This window comes from Phaseolus vulgaris, chromosome 5, assembly GCF_051622355.1.
Source record: "Phaseolus vulgaris cultivar YP4 chromosome 5, ASM5162235v1, whole genome shotgun sequence".
Taxonomy (NCBI): Eukaryota; Viridiplantae; Streptophyta; class Magnoliopsida; order Fabales; family Fabaceae; genus Phaseolus; species Phaseolus vulgaris.
This window is the reverse complement of record NC_143502.1, coordinates 2,518,092-2,536,663: the sequence shown is the minus strand read 5'-3', so window position 1 is coordinate 2,536,663 and position 18,572 is coordinate 2,518,092. Positions and strand designations below refer to the sequence as shown.

General features: G+C 32.6%; 1 long non-coding RNA gene across 1 annotated transcript; it reads left to right on the top strand.

Annotated features, from left to right (window-relative positions):
- Positions 1-2,477: 2,477 nt before the first annotated feature.
- Positions 2,478-3,702, top strand: LOC137836208 (uncharacterized). The gene is made up of 2 exons (XR_011085208.2): positions 2,478-3,067; positions 3,171-3,702. It is a non-coding gene; the product is annotated as an uncharacterized LOC137836208 (long non-coding RNA).
- Positions 3,703-18,572: the final 14,870 nt, after the last annotated feature.

Here is an 18,572-nt window from a genome sequence, read left to right as displayed (position 1 = left end):
ATGGAACCTTAGAAGGATGCAGTTTTACTGCACTTTTTAGCAGGTTTTATATCACTTGACCATCTTAAGACCTTCTGTTGGGCTGGGTTGATTTGTGCTTTTGTTATAAATTATAGTAGAGTAGGTATAAATTATAAATTAGTAGCAACTATATTTGTTGATGATAATTGTTTCTGATTTTTTTCAATAAGGATTGAGACATTTCTTAAATATCTTTTATAATTCATTCAATTTATAACGAAAATCATGTTTTGGTGCTAAGGTCATTGTAAAACACAAGATATTATATATTATTAAAATAGGATCCACAAGATTTTTATTGACCGAGTCTCTTTATCTTTATAGTATAAATATATGCTACTTTGGATTGCAGCCAAGCATTGTTTCTTTGAAAGTAAAATGGCTAACTTTAAGAAGCTTATCTTAAACATGGTTATGGTATTTGTGATACTCTTATCAATGAATCTAGCAGCAGCAGCAAGGGTGCCTCTTTGGATCTCCCAATCTCATCACAAACCATGTAAGTAACATATTCTTAGTTTATTTTTTCTTTATAATTCTTTTTTTTTTTTACTTGCTAAACTTTTTTTATGGATTTCTTTGTAATTTCTTATTAAATTATGAGGTTTTGATATTTTTCAATGCTTCAATGTTTCAACTATTTTTCTTCTTTCTCTAAAGTTCTTTTATTTCACTATTTGTATTTTGTCTCAGTTTAAAATTATGTTTAATTCAGTTTTCCTATAATAATTTTGATTAGTGATGAGTAACTTCCAATATTTTTTTGTGGGAACCATGAAGATGGACGTCTCCTTCTAAACTCTGCAACTGATCCACAAGGCCATAATTATTATCATCCTGGTCATCCATGAGGAGTGAGAGAGACAGTGCAGTATTGGGTTTGAATATATATATATATATATATATATATATATATGTATGTATGTATGTATAGTAAATAATTCAATATAAGAAAATACTTATATATATAACCTCAACAAAATTATTAAATAAAGCACTTATGTTTTGAGGTTAGTATTATATATGTGTTTATGTTTTATGACATCTTTATATTTAGTTAGGTTACGGTTTTTATTACATGGATATTAATACTCTTATTTATTCTGCTTTTTATTATTAATATTTAAAGTAGTTTTAATATTAATAAAATCTATAAATTGGTATATAATTAATTATTAAGGTTTTAATTAATGATTACTTTAAATTATAAAGTAGATAGTTAAGTAGATACTAATTTAAAAATTATTTATTAATAATATAAATTACTTTAAATATTAATAATTTTTTAGTTTCTAAAATAATAATTTAGTGGGAAAATAATTCTCTTGATTCCTATTTAATAATTTTCTTGTTGTAGTGATAGTTTTTATTGATATTGTTCTTTTATTTATATTTAAAATTTTAATTTGGTAATATACATGTATTTAATAAGATAAATATTATTAAGATGAAACTTTAAATATGATTGGAGAATACCTATAAGTAATGTAATTGTCTCCTTAATTATATTGGCCTACTTTGGAGTTTCAGTTTTGAGTGTCATTAATTATATTAATAAATTAAACTTCACGATTAGTTTTCCAATTTTTTAATAGTTTTTATCGTATTGCATTCAATTATTTACCAATTTCCTTTTACATCTTAAGTACGCCTTTAGGTTATTTGTTAAAATAAGTTGAGACTTAAATTAATTTTAAAAAATACTAACATGTAAGGTGACTCACTTGTATACTACAAAGAAATTATATATTTATTAATTATTAACAAACAATTTAATATAAATCGCGTTACAAAAAAATTATAAATTTTCATTTAATTATATTGTAGTTATCAATATTTTCCATTTAATTAATTATATTTTATTTATCAGTATTTTATAATTTTTACTACAAAATTAGAAGATTATAAAAAATAGATATAATGTTCAATTAATATAAATTTTTATTATTAGTCGTGTTCTAAAATAAACAATTGAGTTTATTATTAAAATAATAAACCCACAATATATAAAAAAAAAACATCCTTACTTCAAACTTATATACTACAAAATCATTAAATATAGAAACTAATTTTAGATATTAAAATAATTAGTTACTATTTGATTAAATTAGATATATTTTATAAACTTAAATAATTATTGGTATTTAAAGTAGTTTCTATTATTAATAAAAATTTATAAAATAGTTTCTAAATTACTATTTAATCATTAGCTATCAAGAGTTTAACTACTTACTACTTTATACACTCTATTAGTCTTTTATAGACTATTTTAGAATCTAAAATATTAGTCACTAAAACTTAGGTAACTAATTTAGATATAAATTTGGAAACCATTTTATAAATTTTTATTATTAATAGAAATCACTTTAGATATGAATAATTTTCTAGTCTCTAAATTAGTATCTAATTTAGTTAATATAGTAACTAATTATTTTTTGTCTCTAAATTTGGTTACTTAATGATTTTCTTATAGTGATATTTAGGTAAATATTGAAAACATAATGTTCTTATAAGTCAAAATGAAAGACAATCTTTATCTACATTGTTCTTTGTTGACTTCGGTCTTCTTTTGGTCTCTTCCTCTCGATCTTTTAGGTCTTGGTATGTTCACAGAAGGAGGGTATCTGCAAAAATATTATGACGATCAAGTTAGTGTAGTATATTAATGTGTTATAAATAATATTGAACTTACATCTTACCTGTCTCCTTACCACCTATTTATACTATTTTGTGATGACCTTCACTGTTATGGGCATCGTTTAGGCCAAGTCCTCTTGTTAACACATGCTTACAACTTATTTAGCATTTTGATCCTTGATTAAAATCTTTAATTAAGTTCTTGCTTCGATGGTTCGTTGTTCGGACAATTCAGTGTGAATAGTCAATTTAGTTTTAGATCGAGGTGATGCGAAAGAGGATTGATTGGTGTCCATCGAGCCAATATTGCTGAGAGGTCAAGAAACTGTATTATGTTAAGGCTTATCAGGTTCTTAAGAGTGTGGGGACTATTTCCGAAAGGCTGAGATGCTAAGAAGTTTTTTTTGAAGTAATGATGTCTCTCTCTAGCTCTGTTTTCATTTTCAGAATGTTTTCAGGGTTTTCAAACTAAAACAGTCATGATTTTGATGCAAGAGTCGTGTTATTGTCAGATGCTAGTTCTAGGTCGAGATCTTTGCAGAGTGTTCCGTCAGTTCCAAAGAAGCGGATGGAAGATGTTGCAAATTCTGCTGAGAGGGTCGATGAAACCCATGATCTTGTTGTTGAAGAGGTAGCTGAGAAGGCGGAAGAGAGTTGAATCCTACGAGAAGGTCGACACCATGTTCAGGAATAGTTTCCAAAGTGGTGGTTTTCGGTGTTGCGTTCATTTGTTGCCAACGTGGACATTTTTTATCCTAGCGCCACGAAAGAAGTAATTTTCATTCGTTGATGCTAGACCATTGACTCTCTCAAGGTTGGGATGGGTCACTTGAAGACTTCTTCTATTTTTACACATGGTTGTTAACTTATGTGCATGTTTGATTCATGTTTGACAAGTTCACGATAGCCTTGTTATGGGTTATGAATGTGGCTCTGACTCAATTTCAACCCATTAGTTAGGAATCTCTTCATTTTCGACTATTGTGTTAGGTGCTAAATAGATGATTGTAAAATAGTAAAGAAAATAGGTTGACTTTCAAGTTCATACAAGAGTGAATTCTTCACTTATTATCTTAAGATTTTCACTCTTTCAATTCTCATAGAGATGACAAACTTAATCAAACAAGCATTAATCAAATTTAACATAATCTTATCAACAAAGCAAGCGTCTACTCATGAGATGTTTATCTTTTACCTCTTGAACTAAGCAAACAAGAGATTAATTAGAACTACGTGAACTTACCAATAATTCTAATTAAACAATAGAATTGAATTCTCAACAAACATTAAAAAATAATTCCTTAACAAAAACTAGAATTCAAACGATCAGACCTTATAACACAAACTACTATAAAGAATATTAAGAATATAACTTTATTGAATAGAAACCTCCTAATTGCAAAATCACAAGAGAATCAACCTAAAGAAGTTTAGTTTTTCATGCAAAGGCAAAATAAATATAGGTCTACGAGCATTATTTGGCTATGAAACATGATGCAAAAACACGAGAATCACAAGAGAGCTATTTGGCTATGAAACTATAATTAAGACCTTATAACACAAACTACTATAGAGAATTTTAAGAATAAAAATTTATTGAACAGAAACCTCAGAATGCATCGCAAAATCACAACAGGATCAACTCAAAAGAGTTTAGTCTTCCATGCAGAAGAAAAACGAAAGAATTATAAAGGAAAAAAAATCTAGGTCTAAGGTGCTCACATTTTATGAACAGAAGATAAGTTGGATGCTTCTCCTAGACCATCTGAATTAGTTCCTAACCATGAGATGATTAAGTCTTAGACGAACCTTTAAACAAAACTCTCATATACATTTCGATGATAACAAAAAGCTAATAAAATCTTGAGAATATCTTAGACGCGACATGATGTAAGTAGAAGAAATTTACAAAAGAAATCAATGGACCAAAAGTCAAATACAACGTGTCAAATGAAGTCTGAACACTAAAGAGCTCAAATACAGATCCATAAGATCCATAAGACGAGATGATAAACATGTTATGCTGCACACAAGAAAAGCATAAGCTTTACACAAACCAAACAATGATCAAATAAACGTGTCATACGAAAATCATGCAATGGACAAACAAGTGACATAAAAGTTTCCACATATAATCGAAATTCATGAAGTTATTGAATAAATAATAAAAATTACATATTTTATTAGTCAATGATTTTTTTTATCTTTTCTCTTCAATTTAACACTTTTTTATTTGATTATGTCTTTTTTTCATATTTTATAAATGATATAGACTTATCTATTTATTAAACTTTATGTCTTAAACACCACTAGAAAATCATTAAATAGAAATAAATTTTAGAGACAAGAAATAATTAGTTGTTATATTAATTAAATTAAATACTATTTTATAGATTAAAAATATTATTGTTATCTAAATTAATTTTTATTATTGACATAGCACTACAAAGCTTTACATATGATTATGCTAATATGTTATAAATATTTTAAGTTTATTGTAAAATAATTATATATTTTTACTTTATTTTTTTTTAAATAAAAGTTTATAACGGTTTTTAATGCACATATAAACTTTGGAAACATCTTCACCACCAAATTTCTTGAGTATATCTTTTTGATAAAGTAAATATAAGTTATTTTCAATCATGGCAATTTTAACTAAAAGAAAAATTGGTTTCTAAATTAGTTTCTATTATTGTTAAATAGTTTCTAAATTGGTATCTAATTAGCAACCAAGGTTTTAGCAACCAAATTTAATAATTGGACGTGTCTCCTTACCTAGGTGCAAACAACATATTAAAATACTTGTGTGAATTTTCTCAACGCAATACAGATGCTGAATAAAAATTGCAGAAACTAGGGCGAAATTTCACAAGTTTTGGTAGAGGATAACCTTGGTTTGCACGAAAATTACTGAAAAATTCTCCCGAAATAGTTTTTTTCCTGAAATTCCAAGTAAGAATCTCCACTGAATGTGGGAGAAAACGCAACAAATTTCAGGTCAAACGGATGAGCATTCATCCACGAAAAAAATCAAACAGTTTGTCACACAAATAAACGTTCCTTTCAGCCCTGGCAGTGATCAATAAAAAATTTATTGTCAGTCTTGTGGGACGAATTTGGGATTCATATCTCAAACAAAAATCAGTAGACATAGTGACGAACGTCTGGTAAAAATTTCAGGCCAAAACACCAAAGGAGTAAGGCGCAGTAAGTCCCAGACCAAGAGTGACCAAAACTGGTTTTCCGAAAACAAAACGTCCTGGCTTTTCTTCCCCATATCTTCTTTTTGTGATTCGTTTATGGACGAGCCTCCTTACCTAGGTGCAAACAACATATGAAAGTACTTGAGTGAATTTTTTCAGCACAATACGGACGCATAATAAAAATTGCAAAAACTATGGCGAAATTTCACAAGTTTTGGTAGAGGATAGCCTTGGTTTCCACGAAAATTACTGAAAAATTCTCCCGAAATAGTTTTTTCGTGAAATTCCACGTAAGAATCTCCACTGAATTTGGGACAAAACGCGATAAATTTCAGGTCAAACGGATGAGTATTCACCCACGAAAAAAATCAAACAAGTTCACACACAAACGAACCTTCCTTTCAGTCCTGGCAGTGATCAATAAAAAATTTATTGCCAATCTTGTGGAACGAATCTGGGGCTCAAATCTTAGCCAAAAATCAGTAGACACACTGACGAACGTCTGGTGAAAATTTCAGGCCAAAACACCCAAGGAGTAAGGGGCAGTAAGTCCCAAACCGAGATTGAACAAAACTGGTTTTCCGAAAATAAAACGTCCTGACTTTTCTTCCTCGTATCTTCATTTTGTGATTCATATATGGACGTGCCTCCATACTTGGGTGCAAACAACATATGAAAGTACTTGTTTGAATTTTCTAAGCGCAATACGGACGCAGAATAAAAATTGTAGAAACTAGGGTGAAATTTCACAAGTTTTGGTAGATGATAACTTTGGTTTGGACGAAAATTACTGAAAAATTCTCCCGAAATAGTTTTATGATGAAATTCCACGTAATAATCTTCACTGAATTTGGGACAAAACGCGACAAATTTCAAGTCAAACGGATGAGTATTGACCCACGAAAAAAACCAATCAATTTCACAAACAAATGAACCTTCCTTTCAACTCTGGCAGTGATCAATAAAAAATTTATTTCCAAACTTGTGAGACGAATCTAGGAATCAAATCTCAGCCAAAAATCAGTAGACACATTGACGAACTTTTGGTAAAATTTTCAGGCCAAAACACCCAAGGAGTAAGGCGCAGTAAGTCCCAGGCCGAGAGTGAACAAAACTGGTTTTCCGAAAACAAAACGTCCCGACTTTTCTTCCCCGTATCTTCTTTTTGTGATTCGTTTATGGACGTCCCTCCTTACCTGGGTGCAAACAACATATGAAAGTACTTGTGTAAATTTTCTCAGCGCAATACAGACGCTGAATAAAAATTGCAGAAACTATGGCGAAATTTCACAAGTTTTGGTAGAGGATAGCCTTGGTTTGCACGAAAATTACTGAAAAATTCTCCCGAAATAAATTTTCCTGAAATTGCACGTAACAAATCTCCACTGAATTTGGGACAAAACGCGACAAATTTAAGGTCAAACAGATGAGAATTTACCTACGAAAAAAATCAAACAAGTTCACACGCAGATGAACCTTTCTTTCAGCCCTGACAGTGATCAATAAAAAATTTATTTCCAATCTTGTGGGACGAATCTGGGGCTTAAATCTCAGCCAAAAATCAGTACAAACAGTGACGAACATTTGGTAAAAATTTCACGCCAAAACTCCCAAGGAGTAAGGCGCAATAAATCCCACACCGAGAGTGAAAAAACTGGTTTTCCGAAAACAAAACGTCCTGATTTTTTTTCCTCGTATCTTCTTTTTGTCATTCGTTTATGGACGTGCCTCCTTACCTGGGAGCAAACAACATATGAAAGTGCTTTTGTGAATTTTCTCAGCACAATATGGACGCAGAATAAAAATTGCAGAAACTAGGGCGAAATTTCCCAAGTTTTGGTAGAGGATAGCCTTGGTTTGCACGAAAATTACTGAAAAATTCTCCCGAAATAGTTTTTTCCTGAAATTCCACGTAAGAATCTCCACTAAATTTGAGTGGAAATGCGACAAATTTCAGGTCAAACGGATGAGTATTCAACCACGAAAAAAATCAAACAAGTTCACACAAACGAACCTTCCTTTCAGTCTTGGCAGTGATCAATAAAAACTTTATTGCCAATCTTGTGGGACGAATCTGGGGCTCAAATCTCAGTCAAAAATCAGTAGACACATTGACGAACGTCTGGTAAAAATTTCAAGCCAAAACACCCAATGAGTAAGGCGCAGTAAGTCCCAGACCGTTATTGAACAAAACTGGATTTCCGAAAACAAAACGTCCTGACTTTTTTTCCCCGTATCTTTTTTTTTGTGATTCGTTTATGGACGTGCCTCCTTACCTGGGAGCAAACAACATATGAAAGTACTTGTGTGAATTTTCTCAGCACAATATGGACGCTGAATAAAAATTGTAGAAACTAGGGCGAAATTTCACAAGTTTTGGTATAGGATAGTCTTGGTTTGCACAAAAATTACTGAAAAATTCTCCCGAAATAGTTTCTTCCTGAAATTCCACGTAAGAATCTCCACTGAATTTGCGTCAAAACGCGACAAATTTCAGGTCAAACGGATGAGTAGTCACCTACGAAGAAAAGCAAACAGTTTCACACACAAACAAACGTTCCTTTCAACTCTGACAGTGAAGAATAAAAAATTTATTGGCTATCTTGTGGGATGAATCTGGGGCTGAAATCTCAGCCAAAACTCAGTAGACACAGTGACGAACGTCTGGTAAAAATTTCAGGGCAAAACACCCAAGGAGTAAGGCGCAGTAAGTCCCAGACCGAGAGTGACCAAAACTAGTTTTCCGAAAACAAAACGTCCCGACTTTTCTTCCCCGTATCTTCTTTTTGTCATTCGTTTATGGACGTGCCTCCTTACCTGGGTACAAACAACATATGAAAGTATTTGTGTGAATTTTCTCAGCGCAATACAGACGCTGAATAAAAATTGCAGAAACTAGAGCGATATTTCACAAGTTTTGGTAGAGGATAGCCTTGGTTTGCACAAAAATTATTGAAAAATTCTCGCGAAATAATCTTTTCCTGAAATTCCACGTAACAATTTGCACTGAATTTGGGACAAAACGCGACAAATTTAAGGTCAAACGGATGAGTATTTACCCACGAAAAAAATCAAACAAGTTCACACACAAACGAACCTTCCTTTCAGCCCTGACAGTGATCAATAAAAATTTTTTTGTCAATCTTGTGGGACGAATCTGGGGCTCAAATCTCAGCCAAAACTCAGAAGACACAGTGACGATTGTCAGGTAAAAATTTCAGGCCAAAACACTCAAGAAGTAAGGCGCAGTAAGTCCCAAACCGAGAGTGAACAAAATTTTTTTTCTGAAAACAAAACGTCCTGGCTTTGCTTCCCTGTATCTTCTTTTTGTGATTCGTTTATGGACGTGCCTCGTTACCTGGGTGCAAACAACATATGAAACTACTTGTGTGAATTTTCTCAGCGCAATACGGATGCTGAATAAAAATTGTAGAAACTAGTGCGAAATTTCGCAAGTTTTGGTAGAGGATAACTTTGGTTTGCACGAAAATTACTGAAAAATTCTCCAATAATAGTTTTTTCCTGAAATTTCATGTAACAATCTCCACTGAATTTGGGTCAAAACGCGACAAATTTATGTTCAAACGGATGAGTATTTACCTACGAAAAAAATCAAACAAGTTCACACACAAACGAACCTTGCTTTCATCCCTGGCAGTGTTCAATAAACAATTTATTGCCTATCTTGTGGGATGAATCTGAGTCTCAAATTTTAGCCAAAAATCCGTAGACACGGTGACGAACAGCTGGTAAAAATTTCAGGCCAAAACACCCAAGGAGTAAGGCACAGTAAGTCCCAGACCGAGAGTGAACAAAACTGGTCTTCCGAAAACAAAACGTTCTGGATTTTTTTCCCCGTATCTTATTGTTGGGATTCGTTTATGGACGTGCCTCCTTACCTGGGAGCCTACAACATATTAAAGTACTTGTGTGAATTTCCTGAACACAATATGGACGCTGAATAAAATTGAAAAACTAGGGCGAAATTTCACAAGTTTTGGTAGAGGATAGCCTTGGTTTGCACGAAAATTACTGAAAAATTCTCCCGAAATAGTTTTTTCCTGAAATTCCACGTAAGAATCTCCACTGAATTTGGGAAAAAAAGCGACAAATTTCAGGTCAAACGGATGAGTATTCACCCACGAAAAAAATCAAACAGTTTCACACACAAACAAACGATCCTTTCAGCCCTGGCAGTGATCAATACAAAATTTATTGTCAATCTTGTGGGACCAATCTGGGGCTCAAATCTCAGCCAAAACTCAGTAGACACAGTGACGAGTGTCTGGTAAAAATTTCAGGCCAAAACACCCAAGGAGTAAGGCGCAGTAAGTCCCAGACCGAGAAGGAACAAAACTGGATTTCCAAAAACAAAACGTCCTAGCTTTTCTTCCCCGTATCTTCTTTTTGTCATTCGTTTATGGACGTGCCTCCTTACCTGGGTGCAAACAACAGATGAAAGTACTTGTGTGAATTTTCTCAGCGCAATACGGACGCTGAACAAAAATTGCAGAAATTAGGGCGAAATTTCACAAGTTTTGGCATAGGAATGCCTTTGTTTGCACGAAAATTACTGAAAAATTCACCCGAAATATTTTTTTGCTTGAAATTCCACGTAAGAATCTCCACTGAATATGGGACAAAACGCAACAAATTTCAGGTCAAACGGATGAGTATTCACCCACGAAAAAAAATCAAACAGTTTCACACACAAACGAACCTTCCTTTCAATCCTAACAGTGATCAATAAAAAATTTATTGTCAATCTTGTAGGACGAATCTGGGGCTCAAATCTCAGCCAAAAATCAGTAGACACACTGACGAACGCGATCCAGACATTACCCAAGACCAAATTAACCGAATTAGAAGCATTGCACAGGTTAAACTGCAAGAAATGTGAGTGAGGGTTAATAGAGTCATCCGACTTCAGCCCTAACCACGCGTAGCAAAGACTCCACACTAACCAAGCGGAATGACAACCAAAAAACAAATGGTAGGAATTCTCCTCTTCTTTCCCTCACAAGCTACACAAAATACTTTCGAACACAATCCCACGGCTTACCAAATTAGCTTTGGATACAATCTTGTTTTCCAATACCCTTCAAGCAACAAAATGGGTCGAAGGCAAGGCTTTAATCTTCTAGAAGGCCTGAAAAATTTGCAAATGCTCCCCTTTAGAAACTCCTTTGAGAAAACCATAAGCTGACTTAACCGAAAACTCAGAACTTGCGTCTTCACTCCAAGTCCACTTATCAACTTTTTCCAAATCAAGCACAAATGCATTCACCACCTCCATGAGCTAATTAACCTGGTTCTTTTCCTAGACAAAGAGGTTTCTTCTCCAATCCAGACGCCACTCCTACCCATTATTGACCTAAGTCCCGCAACAGTCCAACGAGGCTTCTTTTGAAACACTAAAAGAGAAAAGTCTTGGAAATCTACTCTTTAAGGCTTCAATACTCACTCACCTGTCCTCTCAGAACTTAATAGACTTCCCATTACCAACTTCCCACTCGAAACGGTCTTCCAAATTCCTACCCCAGTCCTCCAACTTCCAAATCACCTTCAAATCTCTCCACCTGAGAGAATCTTTGTTGTGTAGCCCAACCTTTTTCAAGCTTCTCCAACCACCATATTTAGACTCTAAAACCTCCTTCCACAAACCACCATTGTTAATACCCAACCGCCAAATCCATTTGCTCAACAAGGCCAAATTAAAAAATTTGATGTTAATAATACCAAGTCCACCAGCTTCCCGATACTCACAAACCTTATCCCAGGAGGCCCACGCAATCTTCCTCCATTCCGAACCCCAACCCCATAAGAAATTCCTTTGAATATTCACAATCTTTTTCAGCACTACTGAAGGAACCTTAAACATTGACAGATAAAACAATGGGATAGACGAGAGAACTAACTTGATCAAGCAAATTCTCCTAGCCAAAGAAATAAATCTGCCTTTCCATTTTCGCAATCTAGATTTAACTCTTTCAACCACGCCATCCCAAAAGGCTTCCCTATTATGACACCCCCTATCGGCATACCCAGGTATTTGAAAGGTGTTTTCATCATGTCACAATTAAGAATAGCCGCAAAACTCTGAATCACGAGCGAATCAACCCCCACTCCACCAATGCAACTTTTCAAGAAATTCACCTTTAAACCAGATGCCAACTCAAAACAACTTAAAATAACCTTAATGATAAACACACTTTTAAAATTCGCCTGGCAGAAAAACAATGTATCTTCTGCATATTGAAGCATATTAACCCTGACCAACTTGTTCCCAATCTCTAAACTCTCTAAATGACCAATCTCATATTCTTTTCTAGAGACTCCCGCCAAAACTTTAGCTGCTATAAGAAATAAAAATGGGGTTAGAGGATCACCTTGCCTCAACCCCTTCAGAGGAGAGAATTCCTTATTCAGACTTCCATTAACAAAGACAGAAACTGTAGTAGTAGATTACAGGCAAGTTTTAATCCAATGAATCCACTTATCACAAAAGCCCAACCCACCTAACATGTAATAAATAAAATCCCACTTCACAGAATCATAAGCCTTCTTATAATCCATCTTGAAGAAAATGCAAGACTTCTTCTTCCTCTTTACTTCCTCTAGTACCTCATTGGCCACAAAGACACTATCCATTAATCCCCTTCCTTCAAGAAAAGCATATTGCCTTAAAGTCAATAACTTTACTGATCACCTTTTTCAACCTCAAAGAGAGAAGCTTTGAAATAATTTTATACCGGCAATCGACTAGAGAAATGGGTCTAAAGTCACCAAACTGTTGTTGAGGATTATCTGACTTAGGGACCAAGCAAATAAAAGAGGCATTTGTGCCTCTGGGCCACTTACCATAGTTCGCAAAATCATTTACAGCCAAAAGGATATCCTTCTTAAAAATGTCCCAGTTAAATTTAATGAAGCCAAAACTAAAACCGTCCAGACCATGACTTTTCGAGCTATTATAGCTCCAAACCGCATTCTTAACTTCTTCCTCCGAAAAGGATCCACATATTGTTATCGGCCTCAAAAATAGAATTAAACTGAACATTATCCAACCTAACCTAGGGCCCATCGACTCGGTCGAATGTGGTCTTGAAAAAATCTCTAATCTTATCCTTAATTACATCCTTATCCTCACACCACACACCATTAACAAGTAAGCCGTTAAGAATGTTCTTCACCCTCCTCCACTTTACAGTCGAATGAAAGTACTTAGTGTTTAAATCGCCTTGCTTCAACCATTTGAGGCGCGCTTTCTGATGAAAAATAGCTTCCTGCTTGAAAAGGTTTGTATTTTGTTCAGCCAACAAGATTCTTCTCTCCTCCCTACCTATCGCATCTAATCCACCCTCATCATCGCGGGCATCCAGATCTTGAATCTTCTTTTGAAACGCCTCCCCTAACTGATTTACATTCCCAAAAGAGTCTTTATTCCATATTTTTAAGTCTGACGTTAGCCTTTTCAGTTCTTCCTTTAAAACAAACAACCCTCTGCCATGCACCTCATAACTGAGCCATTTGGTGTGAAATCACGAAACCTGCCATCATTCTGCCACATATCCAAACTTCTAAAAAGTTTCGGTCCCCAATCAGTACAATTATCTTTTAACACAATAGCACAGTGATGAGAGACCGATCTACTTTGTACAAATTGTTTACTATTTGGCCAAAAATCCAACCATTCCTTTGAAACCAAGACCTTGTCGATTCTACTTTTAACAGACCCGTTTGGTTTATACCAGGTAAACCTTTTGCCGATCATCGAAATATCCAACAAATTTGATTGTTCAATAAAAATATTAAACTCACTTATTTCTCTGTTGTAATTTGACGTAGAAGTTAAACTTTTTCTTTCCTTCTTTCTTCTGATAGCATTAAAATCTCCTATAACACACCAAACCCTATTCAGTTGATTCTTCCTGATTTTGCTAATCTCATCCCAGATAAGTTTCTTTTCCCTCAACGATCCAGAAGAATAAAAATTTACTATTGTAATTTGTAACCTACCGCCAGTCTTTCATTCCCTTCAATAAGAGAAAAACTACTCCCATTATAGGATTTAGATAAACTAAAACAATTTCTTCTCTACATCGTAATTAACCCTCCTGTGTTATTAATAAAATCGATTTCGGCCCGTTCAATATTATTAGAACCACATAACTAAAACCACTTTTCTGCACCAAACTCATAACATTTTGATTCCTGAAGAACCATTCCAACTTGCTCCTTACCAATCAAATCATGGAGATATCTGCTTTTAACTCCCCTTCTTAACCCCTAATATTCAGACTAATTAATTTCACCATCATAAATACAAACCTTCCCCTTTCTAGTAAAATCACAGGCTTCTATAAATTGCAAAGAACTTAAAACCCCATCTTCCCCACCATTATTTGAAAAACCTAGCCCCTTTATAACTTTCTGAGTTTTAGAAAACTCATTTTTCAACCAAAACACTCTCTTACAGTTTCTAACTGCCCTATCAGTAATAAAAGAAATAGTATTCCCAGATCTCAACTCCACTGAAGAAGCAGTTTGGACAACCCTATTCCCAAATTTCAAAAAAGGCATGAGCTTAAGACCACCCAAAGTACCACTGCTGTTCAGACTATCAGGAACTATGATCACTGGGCGTCGCACAGTGACATCCTCCAACTCACAACCAGAAAACTTAACAAAGTCCAAAAGAAAGACAATCCCTGCATTATCCCTGTCGTCGTCCTTATCTGTGGTAATTAAATTTGGACACACAGCCTCAAAGAGACCCACTCCGTCTTCTTTAATCTCACTCCAAGAACACACACCGCAACCGCCGCCCGACACTACCCCACTACCAGCCACTGCCCCCACAAAACTAACTGTTGGCAGCGGAGAACCCACACCAGCCACCATCCCCCCTTTCGTCGGCCACCTCTCCCTCGCGGTCGTGGACCCGCTGCGAATCGATGCAACAGATGGCGTCCCACCGCGAGTGTTTTGACTTCCCAAGGAGGGATTAATAACAAAGAAGAACGACCATTATTTTTACGAACATGAACATTCCGCTTTTTTGAGCTTTTGAAATCCTCATCACTGTCATTGTCTGAATCCTCCGTTGTTGACTCATGTCCTCAAAAGTTGATTTAACTTTTCTTTGCCGACCAGATGCAACATACACTTTGCGATCTCTCGTAGATTTTATGTTTTCTCCAATCTTAGCTCGTTGTCTTCCTTTAGCCCGTTTAGCATAAAAAGATTCATCATCATCTGAGACAACTATATTTTCATTACTGTCATCATCTTCATCAGAGCCTTCCCCTTCCCATAAATTGTTATTAATATATATATTAACAGATAGCTCCATTTATCATTTGGTTGTGCATGTATGCGGATTACATAAAGTATATGTGCAAAACAGATGAAGATTTTACTCAAGGATTGCTCAATAGATGATATTACTTAATCCACGAAAGACTAACGATGGAGAACACTGAAAGACTCAGAACTCAAAAATTTCAATACAAAAATAAAACACATTCTCAATTTCAAAAGATTGGACGCATTAGTAACATAAGCAAATTATTCATAACATAAGCAAAACAACTAAATCTGAAACTAATTTATGTGATGTTTACATAAATTTCACCATACGAAGCTTCAAGGAGATGGAGAAGAAGCTAATATAAATGCACCATGAACACTGCACGAAGAAGAAAAAGTATTAAAGATTAAAAAAAAACAAGAAAAAACTGGAAAACTTAAGTTTCGGAACCAAACAAGTTTTGGAAAAAAATGGGAAACGCGTCAGATTTGCCCTATGATATCAAACAAGTTTCAAAACTACCTCAATGGTGGAAGGAGAGGCTTCGACGTGGAAGGATTTGAAATTTTTGTTGCTTTTTAGGAGAAAGTGAAGATGGTACTAGGTTACCCTAGGACTACTGTTGGGAAAAACGGGTAATTTCCCCACTAAAACAAAACTCTAACAGAACTACCCGACAAATAATATTGAATAAACAGAGTGGAATAATAAAAGAAATAAAGAGGAAAAAACACACCAGAAACGGAGTTCGGCCAATTTAGCCTAATCTCCAAGCACAGCAAAAACAGCTCACTTTTATTATTATGGGAGAAGATATTACAAATTGGAATATATAACAGTGGAGGAGGAGAGTTTAATTTATAACCCTCAAACCTCCTTCCCAAACAATGAACTCACCGATGTGGGACTTGGTATTAAGCCAAAATCAACAACTACCTCACCAGTGGAAGGAGAAACTTCAACGTGGGGAAGGATTTCAAAAAAATAATTTTTTTGTTTGAGAATAGAAAGTGAAATAGGTTAAAACACTTATTATGTGAGGTGAAATAAAAAACGACACTAAAAATTTATTATAACAGTTCTACCATGAACAAACATACTAAATACTTACTATGTTAGTTTTAATTTTAACCGTCATAATAAACTTTATGATTATTACAAAAATATCAATCACTAGTGTATATCACACTCATCATAGTAAGTCATATTATAGTAAGGCATCATTTTTTTTTCACTAGTGTTAGGACAAATGATTTCTTCTAACTTTTACTTTATTTAATTTTTTTTTATTATCCTTCATATTTTAATGTATTTTTTATTATCTTTAGTTTTTTACCTATTATTATGTATTTTTAATTAAAAAACTAACATTACAAAATGAAAATGAAAATAATTATTGTTTTATTACATGATGTTATTGTTTAAATTTTTTATTTTATGTTTAATGTATTTTATATTGTTAATTTGTTTAGAAAAAATATGTAATAAGTTTGTTATGAAAATAATTATATATACTATATGATTATATTTATTAAGTTATTATTAACAAAATAATATGATAATATTTATAAAATATATTTGATTAAATATAAAGTTTGTTATTGTACAGCATTTGAAATAAAATTGATCGATGTTTTTTTTCTGAGAAGAAGCATGAATCGTTCGAGATAGAACAAGTGGATTTGAAAGAGGTACAACAAGTGGAGTTTTGAAAAAACCAACTTAGAATATACGAAGAATGATTACCAATCAACTATAACTAAACTAGTTATCATGCATACATTGAAATAAATAAAAATGAAACATAAATATAATCATATGCAAGTTAATATATAACACGTATTTTTAAATAAAATAAGAGAAACATGTGTTACTTTATAAAACTTGTAAACGTTATTTATTAAAATAAAAAATATAAATTTATTTAAAATCTAAAAAAATATATTATACAAAAATATAAGAAAAATAAATATATATATTTTAAGAATATAAGGGATTGAGTAACATTTAACATAATTTATAATAAGATAATTGAATTTTCTCCATAGATGATCTATGACATGTGCATACTTTTTTCAAGTTTGAAGGAGGGTCACCTATGTTTAGACACCTATTACTTAATTATTATAATAATTATATATAGGCAGGGTCACCTATATATAACACCTATTATTTAATTATTATAATAATTAAATAAAAATTAAAAAATTATTAATATTTAAATTATTTTTTATTAATAAATAACTTTTAAATTAATATCACAAACATCATACCAGTTACAGATACGAAAATTGTTGATTGGGATAACTTTTTCGTAGTCGTTTATCCAATAAGCTAATTTATTCATTTATGTTGGAGATTCTACATCGACTAAAGATGAGGACAATTCATTGTATATAAATGGATGTAAATCTCAATCTCATGAGCTGGTTTTATGGGGTTGAGTTAGATTTAAAGTTCAATTTGTAACATGGTATCAGAACCATTTCGATTCTATCTTAGCGAGTATTTGTTGGGTTTATCAGGCCATTATATAAGTTTAAAGAGAAGTTGATAAAAAATATTCACAAATTAAAAACATATTACTACATGCAGGTCAAACGAAGTTTATATGTTCAACGTATTTTTGTTGTCATATTTTGAAAAATGGAGTTTTCCTTTAGAAGCCACAAAAAGTATGAGGAATTGGTCATCACGTATCTTTTTTTTTTCAACATCTTTTAATGGTATTCGTTGTGAGCATTTATTCAAAGGAAAATATGAACCAATGTGTCGTCCACAAGAATTGGTCTAAACCCTTCAAATTTCATCTTATAAAAAAATATTGTCTTATTTAATAAACATTTCTTGTAATATTTTTTTTAATAAATTTTAATCACACTATTAAAAAATTTAAATTAATTTTTTTTATATTCTATATCAATTATTTTTTACATTCTACAGTGATTAAAGATTTGATATAGTTGTAGTTGATATAGGAAATGAGAGACTTTTTACATTGGTTAATATCTTCTAAAATAATTAAAAATTTGTACAAAAAATATTTAATATTATACCAAGAGACTTTTACATTGGTTTAAAACTTGAACTAATGTAGAAATGTATATATGGCATCCATTATGTAGAGAAACTGATATTATATTACTAAAAAAATTATTAAATAATAAATAATTTTAAAATTAATAAATATTAATTGTTATATTATTAAGATAATATTTTAAAAATTAAAAAAATTGTTAATATTTAAAATAATTTTTATTATTAATAAATAATCTTTAAATTGATATTAAATTAATTTTTAAGTATATTATTACAATAATACTGAAAAGATTTTTTCTTCATAGAGATTTCTCTCTCTTTATAGTATAAATATATGGTACTTTGGATTCAACCAT